Consider the following 27,896-nt stretch of genomic DNA (forward strand, 5'->3'; position numbering starts at 1 on the left):
CCCAAGTGGAGCTAGTGGTAAGGAACTCTCTTGTTAATGTAGGAGTTGTAAGAGACACAGTTTCGATCCCTGGGTCAGGGAGATCTCCTGGAAGAAGGTATGGCAATCCACTCCAGTATTCTTGCCTGGAGAATCCCATGGACAGAGGAGCCTGGTGGGCTACAGTCCATAGGGCCACACAGAGTCAGACATGACTGAAGCGGCTTAGCACACATGCACGCTGCTTTGTCACTGGACTTACAACTCTGTTACTTATGCGATCACTTGCTCAGTCATGTCTGTAGACCACTAGGCTCTTCTGTCCATGGAATTTTCCAGGCAAGAATACTAGAGTGGGCTGCCATCTTTCACTCCAGAGGATCTTCCCAAGTCAGGGATTGAACCCGTGTCTCTTGTGTTTCTTTCATTGGCAGGTAGATTCTTTAGCACTGTGACAGCTGGGAAGCCTCCCTGTTACTTATACCAGCTCATTTAACTCCTTTCCTCCTGGGAATTCAAGCTTTGCATAACAAGTGCTGTAACCTTAAGGAATTTAGTTTCTTTCTTTGTGTCTCAATTTCTTTATCTAAAAAATAAGTATGCAGTTACTAAATTGATGTATAGATTAAATGGGTGAATATATGTAAAGCACATTTTTTAGTGCTTGGCAAAAAAATAAGTTATATATATGTGCTAACTACTCTTATCATCACTCTACTAAAGATTGAGAATAATGATAAAGAAATTTTTACCCTAAAGCCAGAAAATGAAAGATTATTTGTAGAGGGAAAAACATGTATATGTGAATATAATATGTATATACATATATATATGTGTGTATATAAACATATATATTCATAAATATACACATAAAATTCCCAAATGAATACCCCAGGCAGATCATGTAGAGTAAAACCCACCAGGGAAATGACCTCATTGACTCATAGAGTTTCCAGTCACCTTTGGTGAAATACCTTTCTTAGTTTTATGCGGCAGCCAAATACCATTAGCTATTTGAGGAAAATATCTTTCAGAACATATAGAAAACAAATTTCTAAAATGACTTTGGAATAAATGGAAACAATACAGAGAGAATAAAACTGCAAAAAGGATCTATAATTAATTTCTGCCAAAAAGAACACATTGCACATATGAAAAAGCAGCCTGCTATGTAAAGGAATATTTACAGAATAAAACCTCCATCTGAAACTAAAAAATAGAAAAGAAAGTGAAACTCAATATAAGGGCAAGAAAATATTATGGAAGTCTTCCATTAGGTATACTAAAAAATCACTTTAAGATAGGAGACTATAAAACAGTACTAGATGATCAATACAAAAGGACCAATATCTGAATAATGAGTACTTGCAAGAAAATCAGAAAAAAATAAATACAATTTAGAAAGTTAGCAAAGAATTAATTCAAGAATATTATTTAGACTGAATGAATTGTGTGAACTATAAAGAAAGCTGAGCACCAAAGAATTGATGCTTTTGAACTGTGATATTGGAGAAGACTCTTGAGAGTCCCTTGGACTGCAAGGAGATCAAGCCAGTCAGTCTTAAACAAAATCAGTCCTGAATATTCATCGGAAGGATTGATGCTGAAGCTGAAGCTCTAATAATTTGGCCACCTGATATTAAGAACTGACTGATTGGAAAATACCCTGATGCTGGGAAAAGATTGAAGGTGGGAGGAGAAGGGGATGACAGAGGATGAGATGGTTGGATGGCATCACGGACTCAATGGACATGAGTTTGAGTAGGCTCCCTGGGTTGATGATGAACAGGGTAGCCTGGCGTGCTGCAATCCATGGGGTCACAAAGAGTCAGACACGACTGAGTGATTGAACTGAACTGAACTCATATTTAAAACATTTAACACTTCCTGCATAATTAATGAAAATAATCCATACTAAGGGACATTCTCATGATTTGCAGAACAATGAGAGAATTGAAAAGACACTAGTATTTTCCAGTAACAAATATTAATCTAATTGTATGACCAGTTATCATAATACTATTTAAAAAATCCTATCCCCCTTGATCTAAGTGCCAAATATGCTTTAAGCTAAATTTCTATATGTGAATAAATCTATTTCTGAACTTTCTATTTGAATCATTATAATAACTCTTCTTATAAAAAAAGTTTCCTGATTTTTTTTTTACAACTAAAGTCATCTTTTTGTACATTTTTGTTGTTGTTTTTATTTTTATTATAAAGAAGTTTGGCTGTTCCCAGCCATTTGCCCTTGCATGTAAAGTTTTGCATCAACTTGCCAAGTTCCAATGAAAATTTCATCACTAATTATATAGGAATCTATTTAATAAATTGCTTAATTTCAGAATAATTGACATCTTTAAATATTGCAGTCATATCAATGAACATGGTATATACATTTATTTACTTTTTAATGCTTTTTAATACAAGTTTATTGTTTTGACGTAAAAGTCTTAATGCCTTTTGCTACATTTGTTCCTAACTATATTACATTTTTCGGAGAAGGCAATGGCACCCCACTCCAGTACTCTTGCCTGGAAAATCCCATGTATGGAGGAACCTGGTAGGCTGTAGTCCATGGGGTCACGAAGAGTCGGACACTTACTGAGCGACTTCACTTTCACTTTTCACTTTCATACATTGGAGAAGGAAATGGCAACCCACTCCAGTGTTCTTGCCTGGAGAATCTCAGGGATGGCGGAACCTGGTGGGCTGCCGTCTATGAGGTTGCACAGAGTCGGACATGACTGAAGCAACTTAGCAGCAGCAGCAGCATATTACATTTTTGTTACAAATGAAGCCTTTTAAAAAAACAATTTAATAAATTTATATTAAAAAAATAAAAAACAATTTGACACAATTTTCAACCTTATGGAGAGTTTGCAAAAACTCTTCAAGGAACTTTTTCCCCTAAATCTACTGACAGTAAGTTGCTGACACAAAGTCCCCTTACCCAAATACATTGTTGCATATTTTCTACAAAGAGATTTTTAACAATATCATCATAATACCATTTAAATCATTAAATTCAGGCAATTCACATTGCTGTATTAGTATTAAAATTTCAGGTACTACAAATAAAAATGTAGCAGAAGTTCTGTGAAGCAGTGAAAGTGTTAGTCACTCAGTCATTTCCAACTCTTTGTGATCCCATAGACTGTTGCCCACCAGGCTCCCTGTCCATGGAATTCTCCAGGCAAGAATACTGAAGTGAGCATCCATTTCTTTCACCAGGGGATCTTCCCAACCCAGGGATTGAACCCAGGTCTCTGGCATTGCAGACAGATTCTTCTGAGCCACCAAGAAAGCCCACCAGTAGTTCTACTATAGCTCATTGGTAATGGTGGTTTTGAAATGGTTGTGCATTTTTATAAATGTTCTAAAATAATATGGTATTTTAAGATATAATGTGATATTACATGTTACTTTGTGAGATTTATGAAGAGGGTCAGGATAAATTTTTTTCTGATGCCAGTGATGGCTGTATGGCTGTCTTGGAGGAGGGTGGTTATACTTCTCCAAGCTTATTTCTTATCTGCTATTTGACTTTCTCTCAATTTCTATCAACATTTTGCTTTTTGTGCCTTCGAGTTGCTATATCATAGTAGAATATTATATATAATGTGTAAAAATAGAACCATAATGTGGGAGCTTATCATTAAACATCACCCGGAATACCAGGGGAAGGTTGGTTACAATGTGAAGTCATGCCACTACAACTATGACTTTGGCCAAGAATCATTACACTTTTACCCTGATTTGTGCCAGTTTAATCAATAATCATGTCTTAGTACTATCACTGAATTCAGTAAATGGATGCTAATGGAAATAGATGTGATATATTGTGTAATTGCTTTCAGTCTCTTCTGGCATCAACATATTTTCAATATAGTGTTACAATTCTTCCTCTAGAGTAAATGCATGCGCTGTATTAATCTTGGATTTGCCCATGGAACTAACTTTGACCAATGGGATGTCAGTGTTTCTAATTTGAGTAGAGGCTTTAATTGTGCATCATTACATTGCTCTATTGTGCTCCAATGCACTGTAAGATAAACATCCTCCCTCCAGGTAGCTGTCAGTCCAAGAAGGATGTGAAGGCCTTTGGGGAGGACCTGAACCCAAAGCACATTTGGCACCAAGGCAAACTGATCCCAGCTTAAATCAGTAGAACCACAGCATATCTGCAGACCTGTAGAAAATAAAGTTGCTGTAGGTCAAATTTAGTCTTCTTTATTGATGAATTCACTTCTGCTATCAGAATAATAAACTTATCATCATGAGTTATCAGAGGAAAAATTTCACTCATACTCCAGGTCCACCTGAGACTGTATAAGTTAACAAACAAGAAGCAAGTTCATTTATCACAGAGTTTAAATATCAACATATGTGGTTTTCATTCAGTGTATGAATAGGCATTCAATATAAAAATTTTCTATTTGACTCATAATTTTTAGTTAGTATTGCATAACTTTCCAATTTGCACATAGAAGTTCTCTAGATTACTCACCTATGTGCCCACTTTCAATAAACAAAGTGTGCAGTTTTAAAATTATGTTTTTGACCCTATTTGTTTTCATTATATTCATTGAAATATAATTATATTCCTGTTGAATCTGTAATAAAAATAAATGACCTTCTGTTATGAATGTCTGCTTTTTTAAATTTTGTTTTATTTTTCTAGCAATTCATTCTTATTATATTTTGCAAAATGTCACAATGGACTAGAAACATTTTTAAAATAATCCCTCAATGGAAATATTTGTGAAACACTGCTGTACAGAATGAATGATCCATGTAAATGTGGTAAAAATTTTTCATGATGCAAATAATATAGTGAAAAGAAAGAGGTATATGTATACATCATGGTGCTCATGTTAAATCATGATGGTATTAGTAGTTATTGAAGGAGCACATGTTACTACAGATAGTACTTTGATAACTGGGACAAAATGATAGCCATCTAGAAAGTGTCATTATAAGATGATTGTACCATCTCACACAAAATCTTTAAAAGGAAAGACAGAGAGAGAAGGTAACAGGGAAGGAGATTGCTTCTTAGTTGCAAATGCCACTAAGAATTCTCAGCTATAAACTGTAGAATCCATTTCAGCTACCTTAAGGAGCAAAGAAATTGGTAAAGGATATTAGAGTTCACACAATGCCTGTGAGGTCCAATAAGTCATGCAAGTTATTACTATTTAAATGTATAACAAATCTTGCTACAAAATATAATTGCTACTTCCACTCCTCATATTATGTCAAGGAATAAATGACAGAAGACCACCATTTTTGCCCTTGAAGAAATAAATACACCAGATTATGAAACACATGTGCACTCATATGGAAGAGCTGTAATGCTTCCTTTATCTCACATTGCAAAAAGAGAAGCATTCTAGAAGATTTAAAATGATAGTCATAGGAGCCCAAGAGATACCAGAAATTAACAATATTGTATCTTAGGAATCTACTGTATTACTTATCCATTGCTGCAGTAATGCAATGTGTAGTGCTCCAGAATATCTGTGGCCATCAACAGATCTGTGATTCAACACACTAGTCTGTGAGTTGGCTGTGGCTCCAATGCACTCAGCTGAGCTCACCTGGATTTAGCTCCAGGTTCAGCGTTGTGTTTCAGTCCATTCCAAATGTCTCCACATTCTCCTTGAATCAGCAGCTACTGGAGGCATATTCTTTTTGTGACAGATCACAAGAGCAATGTGAGCTAGTCAAACTACATAAGTGCATTTCAAGCTTCTGTTCATACCACATTCACTGACATCTCGTTGGTCAAAGCATGTGATGGAGTGAAGTCAATATTCACAGGGGGAAAAAAAGAAAGAAAGAAAGAAATATGCTGCACTCACTCAAGCGGAAGGTACTGCAAAAATCATTAAAAGCAGGGAAGGAGGGTGGGGTAGGAGTTGATAATACAGGGAATGAGTGAAAATGGCAGATAATCCAAAATTACTATAGTTCGATATGTTAGGAAACATCCGCCTCTAAAGAACTGACACACAGAGTAATTTTATCATGTTCATTTAGGGCAAAAGTATAGGAGTTCCCGTGTAAAGGAAAAACCCAATATCAAGACTGCTTTGTATACTCCAGTCTGGTGAAATGTAGAGTGATATTATATGGACAGTTCCTACATTAAGGTTTTAGTCAGGTATATATCATGTGACATAAGGATATTGTATACAAAGGCATTAGAAGGCATGGGAACGGAGGATGTAGGTAGAATTTAAGAAATAGTCAACGGTGGCATCTGCAAAGTAGTCAAGGACCTCATGGAAATCTGCCCACTCTCCCCAAAGACAGTCCACATATCCTTACAACATTACTCACAGGCCTTAATGTATACCTAAAATTTTATAATGTGTATTTTTATTGGAGTATAATTTTTTTACAACATTGTATTAGTTTCTGCTGTACAATGAAGTGAATCAGCTATATGTATACATACATCCCCTCCTTTTTGGACCTCCATCCCACCTACTTGCTCCAACCTACCCCCTTATCCCAACTATCTAGGTCCTCACAAATCACTGAGCTGAGCTCTGTATGCTTTACAGCCTGTTCTCACTAGTTATCTACTATACACAGGGTAGGGCATATATGTCAACACTAACCTCCCAGTTCATCCCACTCTCTACTTCCCCTGCAGTGCTCACATGTCTTTTCTTACAGCTGCCTCACTATTCCTGCCCTGCAAATAGCTTCATCTGTACCACTTTTTCAGATTCCACATATACGAAAAAACAAATTAAATAGGTATATGGATAGGAATAGAAAAGATATTTCAAAGCAATCTCGAGATATTAATTTTATTTCATCCAAAATAAAGTGAGGAATGCTGCCTTTTCAAAATTTAATATTTGTCATCCATAAGTATCCTAATCCAGCAATTTAGGTCATAAAAATATAGCTAAATTTAAATTATATTTTCAGTTTAAAAATGAGCATTTAATCTATGAATTTTCTACATTTGAATCTTCTTTGGGTGAAAAATAAAATTCAAATCATTCTATCAAACATGAAAAATACTCAGTGGTTACTTTTCCATATGTGTGATACAGCTATTCCTTAATGCATTGATTATGGTCTTAAATTATGGAGCATGCCATCATAATGTGTAGACACTTTGTTTTTCCAAGCTTTAACTTCTGTTTTTTTCTCATATGCCATCTGGCATTGGGATTTTTTTTTAAATGACATGAAATTATAGGACAGTTTTAAGGTCATTAAAAACAAAAACAAAATCAGAAAAAATTAAGCATGTATGCTGCTGATTTATACTAAAAGTTGGACCAAATTCTTTACTCATCTTGTAGAAACACTAAAAGCTTGCTGCATATTACAAATATAAATGGGAGAAATTTTCTTCTCAATAACCATCTTGCTTATGAGTGTATCAACATTCATATTATCAGACACTAAAGAGAATAGATTCTAACTTAATAGTCTTTATTTTTTTTTTTTTACAAAGCTTACTATATCACTAAGTAGTGGTTATATCAGCCCCTTACCCTTTTTTTTTCTCCATAAAACTTTCTCTGTAAAGAGGGCAGAGTTGATTTACAGTCTGGAGAAAGATCCTTACTCTGGGTAACTACTCGGAATATTGTCCCACCTTTGCAGCTGCAACATTGGAACATACTTCCATACAAAACTTATTTGTTGACAACATAACCCTTAATAGTCTTATATAGTTCAGAACTAGTTAGTTTGTTCAATTGCTCAGTCATGTTCGACTCCTTGTGACCCCGTGGACTGCAGCATGCCAGGCTTTCCTATCCTTCACTATCTCCCTTCACTCAAACTCATGTCCATTGAGTCAGTGATGCCTTCCAAGAGTCTTATCCTCTGCCATCCCATTCACCTCATGCCTTCAATCTTTCCCAACATCAGGATCTTTTCAAATGAGTCAGCTCTTCTCATCAGATGGCCAAAGTATTGGAGCTTCAGCATCAGTCCTTCCAACAAATATTCTGGGTTGATTTCCTTTAGGATTTGCTGATTTGCTCTCATTGCTGTTCAAGGGACTCTCCAGAGTCTTATCCAACACCACAGTTCTAAAATGTCAATTCTTTGGCACTCGGCTTTTATAGTCCAACTCTCACATCCATACATGACTACTGGGAAATCCATAGACGGACCTTTGTTGGCAAAGTGATGTCCAGCAATGAATCTGAAGCAAAAATATTCTTACTTCATATTACTATTATGTTCAAAGTATACATATGGTTAGTCATACTGGCAATTCTGTGCATTCCTCAAATTGCAATTTAAAAAGCATTTTATTAGGTTTATATGTTGTATGACAGAGTCTTTTATGTTATTCTGTAAAAGCTAATATGGTGAGTTATGATGTCACTGGAGTGTGGTACTTTTGGCCCCGGATTCACCTTCAACATTTTTAAGAAAATATTATTGGTGCAGAATTTCTTGCTACTTCACCACCACATCATGTATGTTTTGAAACAGAATAGTAAGCAGAAACATGAAAAACAGTCATCAGTCCTTTGTTTCATCAAATGAGATAGTTTAAAAACATAGATATTAACAAAGTAGATATTGTGTGCATGTATGCTAAGTCGCTTCACCCATGTCTGACTCTTTGTGACCCTATGGATTGTAGGCCACCAAGCTCTTCTGTCCATGGGATTACTGTCAAATAAATTTGCCATCCACTTACATGCAGTTGTAAAATTCCTGGAAAGTATTTTCAGAAAATAATTTGCAGAAATGTTTTAGTGCCACAGTATCACAAGAAATGATGTTAGATTGAATGAAGCCACTAAGCGATGTGCAAATAAGCCAATGTTATCATAATATCCTTTTTAAGTTTCCTTGTGTTTTATTTTTTTTTAACATTGGCTAACACAATGCATTTTTTACACTAATCTGCAGTTGTTATTGAGTAGCTTCAGTTATTATAATATCTACAAGCCAAGAAGATTTCTGTCAATGAAGACATTGGAAGGCTCATCTTAAATGGTAAAACTCAAGAATAACTTTGCATGCCTTGAAGAAGAAAGTCAGCATACCTTAATTAGCCAATCTTTAGAAATTGGGGAATTTAAGTTACAGAATTAAAAGCTCAGTGAGAAGTATCTAAGGCGACTATGTATAGCTACTTGAGCAAGCTGTCAAGAACCAGCTCTGGCTTACTGGATGGCTATGGAATAAATACATGCTTTTAGGATGCCAAGGGAAAAACCTTACTTCATCCTGCTTTATTCTACAACAGAGTTTGTGGAAAATTCAACAATGAAAACAAGAAAGACTCCAGAATTCAGAGCTTACTATAGACAGTCTAATGAAATGTATCGTTTTGGACAAATGAGTCAGCAACCATAAGGAAAGGATCCTGAGGCAACGGGGGGTCTTCTTAAAAAAAGTCTAGAGACAGGATGCCTCAAAAACAAGCTTATGAATAATATGCACCAGAATAAAATCCCATAACCCAGTGTGTTTGTCATATGTACATAAACGGAGGAAATCACTATTTTTAATTTTATTGAAGTATGGCTGGTTTACAGTGTTGTTCTAATTTCAGGTGTACAGCAAAATGATTCAGTTAAACATATACATATATTCTTTCTTTTTTAGATTCTTTTCTCATATGGTTAATCCAGAATACTGAGCAGAATTCCCTGTGCTATACAATAGGTCCTTGTTGATTATCTACCTTAGACATTAGGAGTGTGCTTAGTAAACTGCTTACATATACAGGCTTAACAGCTGAGGTTTTGTATTTTAGCCGGAAACAACTATGTAGTTATTTGTAATGAAAATATACTTGACATGTAGTTATTTGTAATGAAAATACATGTGATTATTTGTAATGAAATATACTTTCTTAAGATTCACTAAGATAATACGTGTCAAATGTGATTTTGAATTGCACGTGCCATTCTGCTGCCCCTGAGCAGGCAGAATCAGGTAGTGGGGCCTCGTATTATTTGCATCTCAATAAGAACTGCTCAGACTCTCTCCTCAATGTCGAGGGTCTATTGTCCTTGCATTCACGAATAGGAATTTTGTCAGCAGAACTGTCTTTGCAGGAGAACAGCAAATATCTCTACAGAACTGAAGAACTGAAAACTGCCAGTGTTCTCAATTAACAAACTATCGCCTTGAAAAGGTCATTTCTGCAGCATTTCTCACTGGGTTTTGAGCTACTGAGATTAAATCTTTGAAACTCAGCCACAACAGATGACAGATTCTGATTGCAAAGCCTGTCATATAAACTGGGGTGGAGAAAAAACGTATTCTTTTGTGCTTCCAAACTCTCTACCATAGGTAATACCTTGTCTACTCTTCAATTTTTTCAATTAGAAATTAAAGTGTACGGCATCTAAATAGCCCTCTAGGGTATTTATTTGCATAATATTTATATGTCTTTTAATTTTTACAGAACTGATAGCTAGTAGTCTGGAGGAAAATAATTATTCTCAATAATGCCAACCCAACAATTTCTTATCCCCATGGAGGGCACTTGTGCCAATTAATAAGAAAATTTCATCATAAGAGAAAATGATGATGCTTCCATTGCCAGATGTAGGTCAAGTGTAGGCACAAATCTTCCCTAGAGAATGAAGAATCTGAATAACTGCCTCATGCATCTTGCTTTGTGGCTTTCATAGATCAAGCTGCCTTAGAGAAAGAACATTATGGAGGAAGAACAGGGGAAAGAGGTCTTCTGAGAATTACCCTACTAACCATAGTGCCCCAGTTAATGGTGTCAGAATGTGATCAGGAATTAGAAATTCTAAACCCTGTTCCTACTGCAAATACTTTGAGAGAGATATATGTGTAGAAGAAAATACCCCTAACCGAAGTTTTGATCCAAAGCTCAAGATAATGTCTTGGTAAATTTCTCAATAGTGAAGGTACTGTTGCATCTCGGGCCAGATGTCTAAACTAACGTCAAGACTGATAGCTTCTTTGGCCATCATTTTCTCCAAGCCCCATAACCCTAGGTTCTAACCATTGGAACTGTAAAAGAAATGTCAGAAAGATATATAATTGTTGTTATATTTATTTTAAAACAATTAATATTGCAATCTTTCATCAATTGGGACCTCTTGGTGGCTCAGATAGTAAAGTGTCTGCCAGCAATGCGGGAGACCCGGGTTCAATCCCTGGGTTGGGAAGATCCCCTGGAGAAGGAAATGGCAACGCACTCCAGTACTCTTGCCTGGAATATTCCATAGATTGAGGAGCCTGGTAGTCTACAGTCCATGAGGTCACAAAGAGTCGGACATGACTGAGCGACTTCACTTTCACTTTCTTACATCAACAAAGAAAATAAAAACAAATTCTTAAACTCTAGCTAAGATTGTATAAGGGAATGGTGTCTATAGATTAATATCTGACTCTCATGCCTAAGTTTACACATTGCTACATCTAAGCTAATAGTCAAACCCAATCTTGATCCTTAGTGCTTTTCACCAAAGTAAAGGCAAACTAGATAAAAGAATAATGGGATATATAAATACCATCTCTTTACTATGAATTCAAACTCATTAGTTCAATTATCTAGGTAATCTTCCCAGTTGAATGTGTCAACTTGTTCAAAACTGAGCTTCCAATATGCCTACATACCCCTCAACTCAGCTCATGCCACTATTTTCCCTATTTCAGTTAACAGCATCTCATTTATTCATTTCTTAGGTGAGACAGTCAAGGAATACACTTGGCCTTTGAATAATACAGCTGCAAAATGCTCTGTCAACTTATACATTGATTTTTTAAAATAAATTTGTATCTGAGGATGAACCCTGGTTGGTTAAAACCACAGGTGCAGAACCAAAGATAAGCCGGGCTGACTCTGAAGTTACACTAGGAATGTTGTAGGCAGGAAAGGGAACCCCATACTCCTAACCCCTGCATTGTTCAAGGGTCAACTATATTTGAATCCACTTTTACTTTCATATCCCACATCAAGGAAAGTGAAAGTCCCTCAGTCGCGTCCGACTCTTTGCGACTCCAAGGAACATAAAGTCCATGGAATTCTCCAGGCCAAAATACTGGAGTGGGTAGCCTTTCCCTTTACTAGAGGATCTTCCCAACCCAGGGAACTCAGGGTTCCTGCACTGCAAGTGGATTCTTTACCAGCTGAGTCACAAGGGAAGCCCAAGAATACTGGGGTGGATAGCCTATCCTTTCTCCAGCAGATCTTCCCAACCCAGGAATTGAACTGGGGTCTCCTGCACTGCAGGTGGATTCTTTACCAACTGAGCTATCAGGGAAGCCTGATCAAAGTCTTCAGCAAATTTTATCTGTTCTATGGTAAATTATATATACATACATATATGTGTATATATATATATATCTTCTCACCATTTCTACAGTGCTTTTCCAAGCCACAATCATCTCTCAGATGATTTATTTCCTTCTAATTGTTCTCTGTCCTCAGCCTTGTTTAGACTATTCTGAACACCAAAACCAGACATTACTGCATGCCACTTCCCAGATCAAAATTTCCCAAGTTTTCCCATTTACAGAGAACAAATATCAAAGTCTTTAATATTGATATAATCACAAGATCTAGATGGTAAGGCAGCTGTGACCTTTCTGACAGCATCTCTCTGCCTTGTTCCTTCCACTCTTTCCTGTCTCTTTGATGATCTTCAAACATCCCAGACTGCAAGGAGATCAAACCAGTCAATCCTAAAGGAAATCAGTCCTGAATTCATTGGAAGGACTGACACTGAAGCTGAAACTCCAATACTTTGGCCATCTGTTGCAAAGAACTGACTCACTGGAAAAGACCCTGATGCTGGGAAAGATCGAAGGCAGGAGAAGGGGAGGACAAAGGGTGAGATGGTTGGATGGCATCACTGACTCGATAGACATGAGTTTGAGCAAGCTGGGAGTTGATGATGGACAGGAAAGCCTGGCATGCTGCAGTCCATGAGGTTGGAAAGAGTTAGACTGAGCAACTGAATTGAGCTGAACTGAATTGAAACATCCCAGATACGCCCTGCCCTCTGGACAGGAGCTGTTCCCTTGGACAGTTGTAATTCCTCTGTCTAAATGTATAGTTCTGCAAATATTTTCCTGGATCTCTTCCTTTCCCCTCTCACAAATTTGCTCATATTTTTGTTGAGGTCTTTCTTGGCAATTCTGTTAAAAATGCCAACACTAACTTCCCTATCCCAACATGCATACATGTAATACTTCTATCCCCTTGTACTGCCCTAAGGCTTCTCATAGCACTTGTCAGTATCTTTCTTGACTGCTGTAACTTCTCCCTCTGTACTTCATTTCTCATCTCCCCTCACTAGAGAATAACAATTTGCTCCCTTTGCATGACTAGTCATGAGCAGTATAGAATTTGTCCAACACAAATGATTTTCCTAATTCTAGGGACTGTAAATATGTTTTGGACAAAAAGAGGGTTAAGGGAATACTGAATAGTGTGACTGATAAAAGGAACATATGTGGGAATTATATAAAGAAGAAGAGAATAGACAAATTTTAAAGTACATTTTAAAAAGCTTGAACTTGCTTGGTGGTCCAGTAATTAAGACTCCACACTTCTACCGCAGGGGGCAAAGGTTCCATCCCTGGTCAGGGAATTAAGATCCTGCACGGAAATGGCTACCCACTCCAGTATTTTTGCTAGGGAAATTCCATGGACAGAGAAGTCTGGTGGGCTACAGGCCATGGAGTCACAAAGAGTTGGACAAGACTGAACAACTAACACTACTATATTATACTAGGCCGTATCTCAGGTGGAACTAGTGGTAAAGAACCCGTCTGCCAATGCAACAGACGCAAGAGACCTGGGTTCAGTCCCTGGGGTGGGAAGATCCCCTGGAGAAGGAAATGGCAATCTACTCCAGCACTCTTCACTGTTAAAATCCCATACACAGAAGAGCCTGGTGGGCTACAGTCCATGGAATTACGAAGATCTGGATGTGACTGAGCACTTGTCCGGAGAAAGCAATGGCACCCCACTCCAGTACTCTTGCCTGGGAGATCCCATGGAAGGAGGAGCCTGGTGGGCTGCAGTCCATAGGGTCACTAAGAGTCGGGCACAATGGAGTGACTTCACTTTCACTTTTCACTTTCATGCTTTGGAGAAGGAAATGGCAACCCACTCCAGTGTTCTTGTCTGAAGAATCCCAGGGATGGGGGAGCCTGGTGGGCTGCTGTCTATGGGGTTGCACAGAGTTGGACACGACTGAAGCAACTTAGCAGCAGCAGCAGCAGCAGAGCACTTGTCAGTAGTCAGCAACGCTGTATGGCATGCTTAAAAAAAAAAGAAAGAAATATAGAGTATTTATTTTTTAAAAAATAACAATAGCCAAACATACACTTCAACTCTTCATAACTGCCACCTTATTTTTTTTTTTTCTCCAAAACTCTATGGCCCATTTTCCAAAGCATTTTTTTTTCTGTATGTGACAATGCCATCAAGATTTCTCCCATCCAAGTAGTAACCAGGCCCAACCCTACTTCACTTCTGAGGTCAGACAAGAACAGGTACTTTCAGGGTGGGATAGTATAGCCAAAATTTCTACACAGAAATCATATACACATAATTAAAGATGATTTTAGAGTCATATGTTAATTTAATGCTTTATTTTGTTATCAAATGTAGGAAGTGAAAGTGTTTTTCCTCCAGAATGAAAATATTCAATCTATCTTTCCTAAAACCTCTTGTGAAAAATACCATATAAAAGTTACTTATGTGGCATACTAAATGAGTCAATATTTGTTTTTAAGGTAGATGCTGAAAATGCCAACTTCCTTTTAAAATAAAGACTGATTTTTTTTTATGTTTACCAAAAAATACCTCTATTTATGAAATAACATGATTTAATGAGTTTTCTAAGAACAAAGAAAATACTCACACTTTTTACTTCACACATATACCAATTGAATCATAAGTTAAAAGTTCATTACATCAGAAATGTAATTAAAATAGGATTTGGCACACAGTTTTTATTTTTCTATCCAAAATAATCATTAGCGGGTTTCCATGGAAATACTTCTGTACATTAATACCCCATGTAAATAGCTATTTATTCAAATATCTATCTAGAGTCAGTGCAAAATTACCATCATGGCTCACGTATATTTGGGAGGAGGACAAATATACCAAAGATATATTATATTTTATCTTTTGGTATGGACACGATCCATGTAGGTACCAGTTGCTTCAAAGATAACTTGAGTTAACATTCTTATTTGGAGACCACACAATGAAAAATATTTATTCATTAGGCATAAGGTCTAACTAGGTCTTACCTTTTGGTGATTTTGCAGTGTGACTCACTGCTCAATAAAGATTTTGTCAGAGAAGGCATTAAAGACTTAAGTGTAATTACCATTTAAAGTACACAGTTATATTGAATAAGTCATTTGAAACGAAGTCTACTTAAAGCAGTGTGAACTGAATGGAATCCGTGTTGTCACCATAGTCTATGTATTCTGCCTCTGAACGAATGCTGTTTTTAATGGTCAAAGTTGTATTTAGTTATTCAAAATAATGTGTTTCAAATTTGCAGCTTTGTGAACTACTCTGGTACAGGATATTCCAAAGGAGGAAAAAAAAAATTCTTTCAAAGATAGAAATAAAACTATTTTAATGTTAAGAAATCTGCTAAAAACTCAATTCAACATCTAAATCTACCATGGCCCTTCACCGCAGCAAGCATTATTTTACAGTTCTAACAAAACTTGTTCTTTATTCTTGAACACTTAGACTATTGTTTAGAAAAGGAATTTATTTCTCTCTTTTTGATATTTTATAAACTCGTATATTTGTTTCATTCCACAATATTTTCTTTGGCTTCTTGCAATTTTTGACAGCAAGAAAAATGTTGGTTATTAGATGTTTCTAGTCCTCTTGCACCCCAAAAGTTACACATATGTGTGCATAAGTGTATGCGTGCACACACACCCCCAACACACACCTGAAATAAATTCTCCTGAGGAAGCCATTAACAAAGCTTCACACAGAAAAATTAAATGAAGATAGCAAAGAAAGTAATAATAATTTGAAAAAAATGGGAAAAAAGAATCCATAATTCATCTGATAGTATACTGTCACTGGGCTTCCCTCATAGCTCAGTTGGTAAAGAATCTGCCTGCAATGCAGGAGACCCCAGTTCGATTCCTGGGTTGGGAAGGTCCTCTGAAGAAGGAAATGGCATCCTACTCCAGTATTTTTGCCTAGAGAATCCCATGGACAAAGGAGCCTGGCAGGCTCCATTGTGGTCGCACGAGTCAGACAGGACTTAGCAACTAAAGAGAGAGAGAGAGATAAGGCCACTTCCCCTGTCAAGGGCATTTCAAACTGTCTTTTCCAACCTTATACTCTCCCTCACCACACCCTTACCTCACAAACACACTAACCAAAGTAAAGTGATTGGGTTACTCAGCAGAAAGCTCAAAGATGTAGGCAATAATAAAAATAAATTACCCTACGTGTCCTGATGTAATATACACTAGAATGTAGGGTAATCTTCCATATATACACTGAGAACTTTATTCAATGTTTTATTGGTTGACATGTTTCTACAACATTCTTTGAAGATACTTATTTCATTAACTTCATTGTAATAGTTCAAAAAATTATATGTCATAGGCAGTAGGGTAGCAATTTAGAAATATTGCTGTTTTTATGTTGCTGCTGCTGCTGCTAAGTTGCTTCAGTCATGTCCAACTCTGTGCAACCCCATAGACGGCACCCCACCAGGCTCCTCTGTCCCTGGGATTCTCCAGGCAAAAACAGTAGAGTGGGTGTTAGTATTTTATGAAAACTTATTAAAGCTCTCTTTGTCCCCCCTGAGTGTTTGTGTATGAGGTTTTATTGGATTCATTTTCTGAATAAGCTAGGTTTTTAGAACATACAAAATTCACTTTCATCAAAGTCTTGTGACATTATGCATGATGTATGTTTCCATCACTGAAATTTTTATTCCAGCCACAGGACCCATTCATATCCATTAGAACAAGTTTGTCTGTTATAGCTCATCCATAGTTATGCTAGTGAGGTCTACAATATAATCACCAACTCTATTGCTATTTATAAGGAGATTTTGTAAAGGCCTCTTTACAATCCTGTTTATCCTAGTTATTATGAAAAAAGTTCCCAGGACTTCCCTGGTGGCTCAGATGGTAAAGCGTCTGTCTATAATGCGGGAGACCCAGGTTCGAGCCCTGGTTTGGGAAGATCCCCTGGAGGAGGAAATAGCAATCCACTCCAGTGCTATTGCCTGGAAAATCCCATGGACAGAGGAGCCTAGTAGGCTAGTCTATGGGGTCGCACAGAGTATGACAAGACTGAGCGACTTCACTTTCACTTTCCCAGGAATAGTCCCTCAGTCTGACTTAAACTTGCTTATGTGCTAAGTCTCTTCAGGCTTGTCTACTCTTTGCCACCCCTTGGACTATAGGCAACCCCCCTCCCCAGGGTCCTCTGTCCATGGGTTTCTTCAGGCAAGAACACTGGAGTGGATTGCCATGCCCTCCTCCAGGGGATCTTCCCAACCCAGGGATTGAATCTGCATCTCTTATGTCTATTGCATTGGCAGACAGGTTCTTTTCCTGCTAGCATCACCTTGGTAAACCCTACTTATCCCCCTCCAATTATCTTTTCCTTGTCACTTTGATTGTGTTAATGGACTTCCATAAGCATCATGAACAAGCATTGATTGAGATCATTTCCCACACATAATGCTCCCCAAGTAGAATTTTGTTATTCAAGTTAAAACTGAGATATAGTTAGATAATATAAAAAACACATCTAAGTCCCCTGAAAGTGCTTTCCTCTCTTCTAAAATGTGAGACGTGTTTGGGAGGCAAGAAATGTTATCATACGGAAAGCATGCTACTAACTGTACTGATAGAATTCTTTGATACTCATCACTCCTTATCCACCCCAAAGTTAACTGGACTGGTGTGACAAAAATAAATTGGACAGTAGATAAGGCATTCAAGGAAAAAGCAATCTGGAAATTTTGAATTTCTGGGAGCCTAGTGCCTCTCCTTCTTCTGAATGCCCATACTCCACAGGAATCACACACTGTTCTCTCTCAGGAAGCCTTGGGGAGTCATCAAGCAAGAGTAAATACAACTCATTACCAGCTGGATGTAGTCCATCAAAATATAAGGGGAAATGTCCTTAAGGACATGGCAGTTTCATGAAAGGTTATGAACTGGCAAACATGGAGCTTATCATAATCAGTAACACCCAAAGACGTGGTAACATCAAGGCTGGCAATCAGTACATGAAAACTACAAAGATTTTTTCATGCTGAGTCAAGTAGACTTAGTTTAGAAAGATGTGAGAGATGAAGGAAACAGGCTGTAGTACTACAAACTCCCTTTTTCCTTGTTTTATCTTTACATTTAATCATCATTGCTAATTCTTTCTACCAAAGTTTGTTTTGTATCAGGTATTTTAGTAAATTCAACAGATAGCCAGAATTTACTGTATGATGCAGGGTGCTCAAATCCAATACTGTGTGACAAGCTAAAGGGGTGGGATGTGGTGGGAGGTGGGAAGAAAGTTTAATAAGAGTGGGGGGGTCACATGTATACCTATGGTATATACCTATGATTGATTCACGTTGATATATGGCAGAAACCAACACTATATTGTAAAACAATTATCCTCCAATTAAAAATAAAGAAATTAATAAAAAAAAAAAAGAAAGAGAGAAACAGAAAGATCAGTCCCTGATTGAAATAACTGGCAGCTACCATGGACAATTTAATAGTAACAATATTAAAAATTTAATAGTATTTATTAAATACTTACTATGTACACTCTGACAATCACTTTACAGAAAGAAAGCAAAGTACCTAATTCTCTCAGAAACTTCATCACAAGTATTAATGTTACCAAGGTGTGAAAAGAATGAGACTAAATCTTAGAGAAGTTTAAACACTGACCAAAATTACACAACCAACAAGCACTGGGAATAAGAGTCAAACCCACGTGCACCTGGTTTAGAACCCACATTTATATAATAAAGGTTTGGTAGACATTTTGTCTGTGATTTTTTTGGGGGAGGGTGGGGTTTAAAGGACCTATTTTGGGCAGGGTTAATGCTCCTTGGTCTGGGTTATTTTTTAAAAACTATTTAGGAAACCTCAAACAGTAACAGAATTCCTCTCTACCTATCATCAAGAAGTAGTGGTTTCGTGTTCTTTTATATTATTTTTAGGAATCACTAAAACCATCTGAATTTTACACTTGGCTAAAAGCAAATATGGCTCAATATATCCTTGGCTTTCTAATTCCCAATCCAATTAAGGTCAGACTGACACATCAGAAAATAAGAAAATAAAACTACACTCGTTCAGTCTAAATCAATAGTATGAATACTTACTGACTTTAAGTGCTCGTGTTGATTTTAAGTGACAGTGTTAATTGATCAAAATAATTAAAATAAGGTTTCTGTAGCCTTTTTAAATTGCAGTTAAAACTTGTGTTCATATTTCTCACCATTGTATTTTGGGGTATGATGTCAACAAATGAAACCAGCATGCAGACATCTGATGGGCGAATACTGGCAAGTCTAGCTGACAATCCAATGGGATGGGAAAAGAAAAATGAATGAAACAAAACAAAAATGTATCCAGTAGTTCTCATTTGAAAAGGCTTCAGAAAACACAGTCCTCAGAGGAAAGTAATTGCAGACAGATATTTGTGTTTGCAAAAATGTGAAACGCCTGGGAAAGGCAAAAACCACTGTTTCTGTTCCTCTCATTTTATATCCTTATTGATCAGAATGCTGTAATTTTCATGGTGCTAGGGGGAAAAGACAAGCAAGTAAGAGTGTAATTACTCAGAAGAGAGGTTTGGGAGCAATTTTTGTAATTCATAACCTAACCCTAGAAGGGACAAAGAGTAATATCCAAAACTGTGTTCACAGGAGATTCACTCTTATTGATTTGATTATATTTGAACACCTTTCCTAAATTACTATTGGCATTTAATCTTATCTGTATAATTATTCTTTAACTTTAAAACTTCTTTTGCATTGGTAAAGGTGAGAAAGCCTCTCCAAAAGTTGAATACTGTTCTTTGCTTAAAATATATGTGTGTGTGTGTGTGTGTGTGTGTGTGTTATGTTCCATGTGGGGAGAAAATATCATTAAATAAAAAAATTTTGTTCTGTGCTAGGAAAGAAGAAATAAGTAAAAGTAGGTGACTCTTGACAATTTTCAACCAAACATACCTCTTAAAAATTCAATCTGTCCACATTTGCCTTTTGACTTCTAGATGTTGTCAGTACAGAAGGGACAAATAGAAATAATGATTTTTTTTTTTTTTCTTTTCAGGGTAAACTGTGATGTCTTGGACATAGGGAGGAGAACAAAATTGTTCCCTTTCTACTTGGTCTATTTGAATGAGATTATTAATTTTCTCTTGTAAATGTATTAACATAGGAACAGAACAAAAATAATGCAAAAAAACACACACAAAAGTTTCTCTTTTAATCATGCAGTTGGAAAACCCCCAAATATAAAAATTGCTATGAATATTCTGTTCACTTTTTATTGAGATCCCCTACCTCCACCCCCAGAACCACAAACAATGGCATGGATTTTATTTCATTTGTTTGTTTATATATAATATATATATATAAATATGTATATAAAATATACACACACATATATATGCAATTATATATATATATATATATATATATATATATATATATAGGAAATGGCAACCCACTCCAGTGTTCTTGCATGGAGAATCCCATGGACGGATAAGCCTGGTAGGCTGAAGTCCATGGGGTTGCACAGAGTCGGACACAACTGAAGCGACTTGGCACATATATATATATAATGTACTTTTAGAAATGTTTAGAATTGTAAAGGGATAATTTACTAGCTCACTAATAATTTCGTTGTAATTAGAGGAATTAGATGATATTTTTCTTCCTATGACAGACAGCAAGAAAGTCCTCAAAGGTGAAAAGAAGTAAAGATGGAAAAGCAAGAATTAAGACTGCAGAACCTGTGTGGAAAGGCTATTTGTGGTTCCCTGGTGGCTCAGATGGTAAAGGGGGCTCCATCTGCAATGCAGAAAACCACAGGTTCGATCTCTGGGTTGGAAAGATCCCACGGAGATGGAATGGCTACCCATTCTAATATTCTTGCCTGGAGAATTCCTACATTTTATGATTTCTCTTTAATGTGAAAAAGGCATAGGTAAGAATATCTTCTTGGATCTTCATGAATTTCTATACTGTTTCTTCTTCAGTATAAATTCTCTTGAAGTGAGGGAAGTGATAGTAAATTATTACAACCATTTTCTCAAGGAAGAGTAAGATATCACTCCAATGAAGGAAAAATGCATTTTAATTCTGAAATTTAGTGAAACAAGACCAATGCTTGGGCCTAGAGATGTGAATTTGAATCTCAGCTTCTACACCTATGAACTGTGTGTTCTTCAGAAATTTATATATTATCCATTATCTGAAAAACTGTAGATTAAGTTAACTAATTCAAAAGATTTCCTGAGGATAAAATGAAACAATAAGTGTAAAAAGGCACCACTGTAAGTATTGAAGCTGTACTGTAAATGTACATAGTTATCATTCTCATCCCTCTGCTAGATTTGTAATATGGAGCCAATCCAGATATTTTCTACTGCCTTACATGTGTAAGCCTATGTGTATGTGGATGGGTTAATTTAATAGGTTAATTATAGGTTAATTATAATCTCTAGGATTATTTCAGAGAAAGCTCCTTCCATTAAAATTAATAATATTTGTACTCCAAATTAAAATTTACACACAAATTTTAATGCTTGGAATTGTCTTCTTAATATATGTTTGCAGTATTTGTCAATGACCAAATTACCTCAGAAACAGTATTCTCAAAAAAACTGTCCTAAGTATAACAGTCTGATTTACTGAAGTTAATTTAATTTCTGGCTTGCGTTTGTAAGTAGGGAGAATTAAAGCTGCAACCTATGAATCTCCAAACATGCATTTTCTTTGGATCAATTAACAATGCCACTAAACTCTGACCCATAGATTTCTATCTTTGCCAACCCAATTTCTGCTATATTAAATGGCATGATGCCAATTGGGCAATAGTTTTGCCTGGAAACATATGACCTCTGGGGAATAGACTGAGACCCCCCTCAACTGAGGACTGGGAAGGCCATCTGTTAGTAGCAGGTAATGAAAAATAAAGTCTATCCTGTAAGGCAGGGAACATTGATTAGATTTTTGCTAGGCAAGACCCTATCTATCCCAAATGAGCTTCCATTCTTAATTCGTTTTCTTCACTGTGATCTAAGTCAGGGTCACAAAAAATGAAAAACTAACGTGATGCTCTGATAGACTTTGCTCTAATATTCAGGCTTGTTTAATAATGAAAAATAAAAGAAAAACAATTATTTTTGCCTGAACATTGACTTATGCTAAGAACATTCATTTGGAGATTAAAAAAAAAAAAAAAAACAAACTATAGATTTCTCTAGCATAGTAGTTATAAGGTACTTTCTTTCTTTGTGCCTGAATGAAGCTGGTCCTTATATTTTCATCATCCTGAAAGTCTTAACTATGGAATAATCACCTATAGCTTGAGTATTTTTTCTTATCAGTCTCTCAGAAGCTTTCTTTTATTCTTTACATTGTACATTATAAATTTTCATTTAAGTAATTAACTAGGGATCATTAAATTACTTAAATTTTAAAAGGGTCAAGTGCTACATAAATAATAAATAATAAAAATAAAAGTATATTAAAAATGGCCTAGGGCCAAATGTAAGATTTATGAAAATATATGATGAGAGGAATGATAAGCTATAATGTAAATGTAATAATTTACATTATAATAATATGATGTAATATAAAATGCAATGTAATATAATGACCACATCTACTGTTTGGGTTTAAAAATTGATATGCTGTAACAGCTCACATTCATAAAACACTTCTACTTTTCAGGCATTTCACACTGAATCTTCAATTTCCTTATACCAAGTTCCTAGAAGACTTGAGAATACATTATCAGTAACCATGTTTTAGTCAACACAACTTTGCAAGGTAGGTATTATTAATAGCTCTATTTCACAGATGAGAAAAAGCAGAATAAATTAAGAGACTTCCAGTTCCCCGTTTTGAATGTAAGGATCTTGGAAGTTACCACTTTGTCTTGACAACAAATATTGATAAAAGCTAAATAGACTGAAAAATCTACAGTTCTTGCATGAGGACTGAGGATAGGATAAACCACTGGTCCAATTATAGAGACTTAGCCAGCCAAATGCAGGGAGGTATGGTTTCTCTGAGAGGAGACTAAGGAGAGAAAATGGTCAAGGGAACAAGTGCTGGGGTAGGAAAACCTGAACTACAGTGGATGAATTATCTCTCAGTGTTCTCCCCACTGAGAATTAAAAACTACAAGGGGACCTGGACATATGGAGGACTCCACAATATTATGCTGTCCACTTCCAGGAGTTCCATCAGTTCAATTCAGTTCAATTCAGTCACTCAGTCGTGTCCAACTCTTTGCGACCCCATGAACCACAGCACGCCAGGCCTCCCTGTCCATCACCAACTCCCAGAGTCCACCCAAATTCATGTCCATTGAGTTGGTGATGCCATCCAACCATCTCATCCTCTGTTGTCCCCTTCTCCTCCTGCCTCCAATCCCTCCCAGCATCAGGGTCTTTTCCAATGAGTCAGCTCTTTGCATCAGGTGGCCAAAGTATTGGAGTTTCAGCTTCTACATCAGTCCTTCCAATGAATACCCAGGACTGATCTCCTTTAGGATGGACTGGCTGAATCTCCTTCCTGTTCAAGGGACTCTCAAGAGTCTTTTCCAACACCACAAGTCAAAAGCATCAGTTTTTCAGTGCTCAGCTTTCTTTATAGTCCAACTCTCACATCCATACATGACTACTGGAAAATCACAGCCTTGACTAGACAGACCTTTGTTGGCAAAGTAATGTCTCTGCTTTTTAATATGCTGTCCAGGTTGATCAAAACGTTTCTTCCAAGGAACAAGACTCTTTTAATTCTGTGGCTGCAGCCACCATCACAATGATTTTGGAGCCCAAGAAAATAAAGTCTGACACTGTTTCCACTGTTTCCCCATCCATTTGCCATGAAGTGATGGGACCAGATGCCATGATCTTTGTTTTTTGAATGTTGAGTTTGAAGCCAGCTTTTTCAATCTCCTCACAAGAGGCTCTTTATTTCCTCTTCACTTTCTGCCATAAGGTTGGTGTCATCTGCATATCTGAGGTTATTGATATTTTTCCCAGCAATCTTTTTTTAACTAAATTCTTCAGATCCATTTTTCTAGATTCTGTATATGTGTGCTAGAATACAATATTTATCTTTTTCTTTCTGACTCACTTCAATCTGTATAATAAGTTCTAGGTTCATCACCTCATCAGAACTGACTCAAATGTGTTCCTTTTCATGGCTGAGTAATATTCCATTGTGTATATGTACCACAAGTTCTTTATCCATTCATTTGTCAATGGGCATCTAGGTTGCTTCCATGTTCTAGCTATTGTAAATAGTGCTGCAACAAACAATGGGATACATGTGTCTTTTTTAACTCTGGTTTCCTCAGGGGATATGCCTAGGAGTGGGATTGCTGGGTCACATGATGGTTTTATTTCTAGTTTTTTAAAGGAATCTCCATACTGTCTTCCATAGCGGTTGTACCAATCTATAGTCCCACTCTTGGTACAAGAGTATTCCCTTTTCTTCACAACTTCTCCAGCATTTATTGTTTGTCAGCTTTTTGATGATGGCCATTCTGGCCAGTGTGAGGTGATATCTCATTGTGGTTTTGATTTGCATTTCTCTAATAATGAGCAATGTTGAGCATCTTTTCATGTGTTTGTTAGCCATCTGTATATCTTCTTTGGAGAAATGTCTGTTTAGGTCTTTTTCCCACTCTTTGATTGGGTTGTTTGTTTTCCTGGTGTTGAGTTGTATGAGCTGCTTGTGTATTTTGGAAATTAATCCTTCGTCAGTTGTTTCATTTGCTATTATTTTCTCCCATTCTGAGGGTTGTCTTTTGACCTTGCTTATAGTTTCCTTTGCTATGCAAAAGCTTTTAAGCTTAACCAGGTCCCACTTGTTTACTTTTTTTGATTTTCATTACTCTAGGAGGTGCGTTATAGAGGATCTTGCTTTAATTTATGTCATCGAGTGTTCTGCCTATGTTTTCATCTAAGAGTTTTATAGTTTTTGGTCTCACATTTAGGTCTTTAATCCATTCTGGGTTTATCTTTGTATATGATGTTAAGAAGTGTTCTAATTTCATTCTTTTACATGTAGCTGTCCAGTTTTCCCAGCACCATTTATTGAAGAGGCTGTCTTTGCCCCATTGTATATTCTTGCCTCCTTTGTCAAAAATAAGGTACCCATAGGTGCATGGGTTTATTTCTGGGCTTTCTATCTTTTTCCATTGGTCTATATTTCTGTTTTTGTTCCAGTACCATAGTGTCTTGATGACTGTAGCTTTGTAGTATAATCTGAAATCAGGAGGGTTGGTTCCCCCAGCTTCATTCTTCTTTCTCAAGACTGCTTTGGTTATTTGGAGTCTTTTGTTTTTCCATGCGAATTGTGAAATATTTTGTTCTAGTTCTATGAAAAATGCCATTGGTAATTTGATAGGGATAGCATTGAATCTGTAGATTGCATTTGGTAATATAATAATTTTCACAGTATTGATTCTTCCTAACCAGGAACATGGAATATCTCTACATCTGTTTATGTCAACTTCGATTTCTTTTATCAGTGTCTTATAATTTTCTATCTACAGTTCTTTTGTCTCCTTAGGTAAGTTTATTCATAGAAATTTAATTCTTTTTGTAACAATGGTGAATGGGATTGATTTCTTAATTTCTCTTTCTGTTTTTTTATTGTCAGTATATAGAAATGCAAGTGATTTCTGTGTATTGGTTTTGTATCCTGAAACTTTGCTAAATTCACTGCTTAGCTCTAGTAATTTTCTGATACTATCTTTAGGGTTTTCTATGTACAGTATTATGTCATCTACAAACAGTGGAGCTTTATTTCTTATTTTCCAATCTGGATTCCTTTTCTTTTTCTTCTCTGACTGTTGTAGCTAGGATTTCCAGAACTATGTTGAATAGTAATGGTGAAAGTGGACACCCTTGTCTTGTTCCTGATCTAAAGGGGGAATGCTTTCAGTTTCTCACCATTGAGAATAATGTTTACTGTAGGCTTATCATATATGGCCTTTACTATGATGAGGTATGTTCCTTCCATGCCCATTTTTGAAAAGTTTTAATCATAAATGGGTGCTGAATTTTGTCAAAGGCTTTTTCTGCATCTATTGAGATGATCATATAGCTTTTATCTTTCAATTTGTTAATATGGTATATCACATTGATTGAGCTGTGTATATTGAAGAATCCTTGAATTCCTGGAATAAATCCAACTTGATTATGGTGTAATAGCTTTTTTGATGTCTTGCTGAATCCTGTTTGCTAAACTTTTGTTGAGAATTTTTGCATCTACGTTCATCAGTGATATTTGCCTGTAGCTTTTTTTTCTTGTGTTGTCTTTGTCTGGTTTTGTTATCAGGATGATGGTGGCTTCATAGAATGAGTTTGGAAGTGTTCCTTCCTCTGGAATTTTTTTTGAAGAGTTTTAGAAGGAAAGGGATTAGCTCTTCTCTAAATGTTTGATAGAATTCTCCTGTGAAGCCATCTGGTCCTGGGCTTTTGGTTTTTGGGAGATTTTTGATCACAGCTTCAATTTTAGTAAATTAATTAGCCTCCAATTAAAATAAATAAATTTATATTAAAAAATTAAAAAAATTTTAGTGCTTGTAATTGTGTTGTTCATAATTTATATTTCTTTCTGCTTCAGTCTTGGAATATTGAACTTTTCTAAAAATCTGTCCCTTTCTTCCAGGGTATCCATTTTATTGCCATATAGTTGTTCATAATAGTCTCTCATAATCCTTCATATTTCTGCATTGTCTGTTGTAACCTCTCCTTTTTCATTTCTAATTTTGTTGATTTGATTCTTCTCTTTTTTTTCTTGATGAGTCTGGCTGAGGGTTTTTCAATTTTGTTTATCTTCTCAAAGAAAGAGCTTTTAGTTTTAGTAATCTTTACTATTGTTTATTTATTTTTCATTTATTTCTGCTTGGATCTTTATGATTTCTTTCCTTCTCCTAATTTTGTTTTTTTGTTGTTGTTCTTCTTCTTTTTCCAGTTGTTTTAGGTGTGAAGTTAGGTTGTCTATTTGATGTTTTTCTTGTTTCTTGAGGTAGGATTGTATCACTGTAAACTTCCCTCTTAGAACTGGCTTTGCTGCATCCTATAGGTTTTGAGTTGTCATGCTTTCTTTGTCACTTATTTCTAGAATTTTTTTTATTTCCCTTCTGATTTCTTCAGTAACCTGTTGGTTATTTAGAAACGTGTTGTTTAATCTCCATGTGTTTTTGTTTCTTAGTTATTTTTCTTGTAACTGATATTTAGTCTCACGGCATTGGATCAGAGAAGATGCTTGATGTGATTTCAATTTTCTTAAATTTACCAAGGTTTTATTTGTGACCCAAGATGTGGTCCAACATGTAGAATGTTCTATGTGCGCTTGAGTAGAAGGTGTATCCTTCTGCATTTGGATGGAATGTCCTGAAGATATCAATGAGAGCCATCTCATCTAATGTATTATTTAAGACGTGTTTCCTTATTAATTTTCTGTTTTGATGATCTGTCCATTAGTGTGAGTGGGGTGTTAAAGTCTCCTACTTTATTGAATTACTGTCAATTTCTCCTTTTAGGTCTGCTAGTGTTTATCTTATATATTGAGTTGCTCCTATGTTGGGTGCATCAGTTCAGTTCAGTTCAGTTCAGTCACTCAGTCCTGTCCGACTCTTTGCAGCCCCATGAATCACAGCACGCCAGGCCT

General features: G+C 36.3%; 1 non-coding gene across 1 annotated transcript; it reads left to right on the forward strand.

Annotated features, from left to right (window-relative positions):
• Nucleotides 1–17,106: 17,106 nt before the first annotated feature.
• TRNAY-AUA (transfer RNA tyrosine (anticodon AUA)) lies at nt 17,107–17,178 on the forward strand. The gene has a single exon. It is a non-coding gene; the product is annotated as a tRNA-Tyr (tRNA).
• The last annotated feature ends 10,718 nt before the right edge of the window (nt 17,179–27,896 follow it).

Source organism: Bubalus kerabau, chromosome 15 (genome assembly GCF_029407905.1).
Source record: "Bubalus kerabau isolate K-KA32 ecotype Philippines breed swamp buffalo chromosome 15, PCC_UOA_SB_1v2, whole genome shotgun sequence".
Lineage (NCBI taxonomy): Eukaryota > Metazoa > Chordata > Mammalia > Artiodactyla > Bovidae > Bubalus > Bubalus kerabau.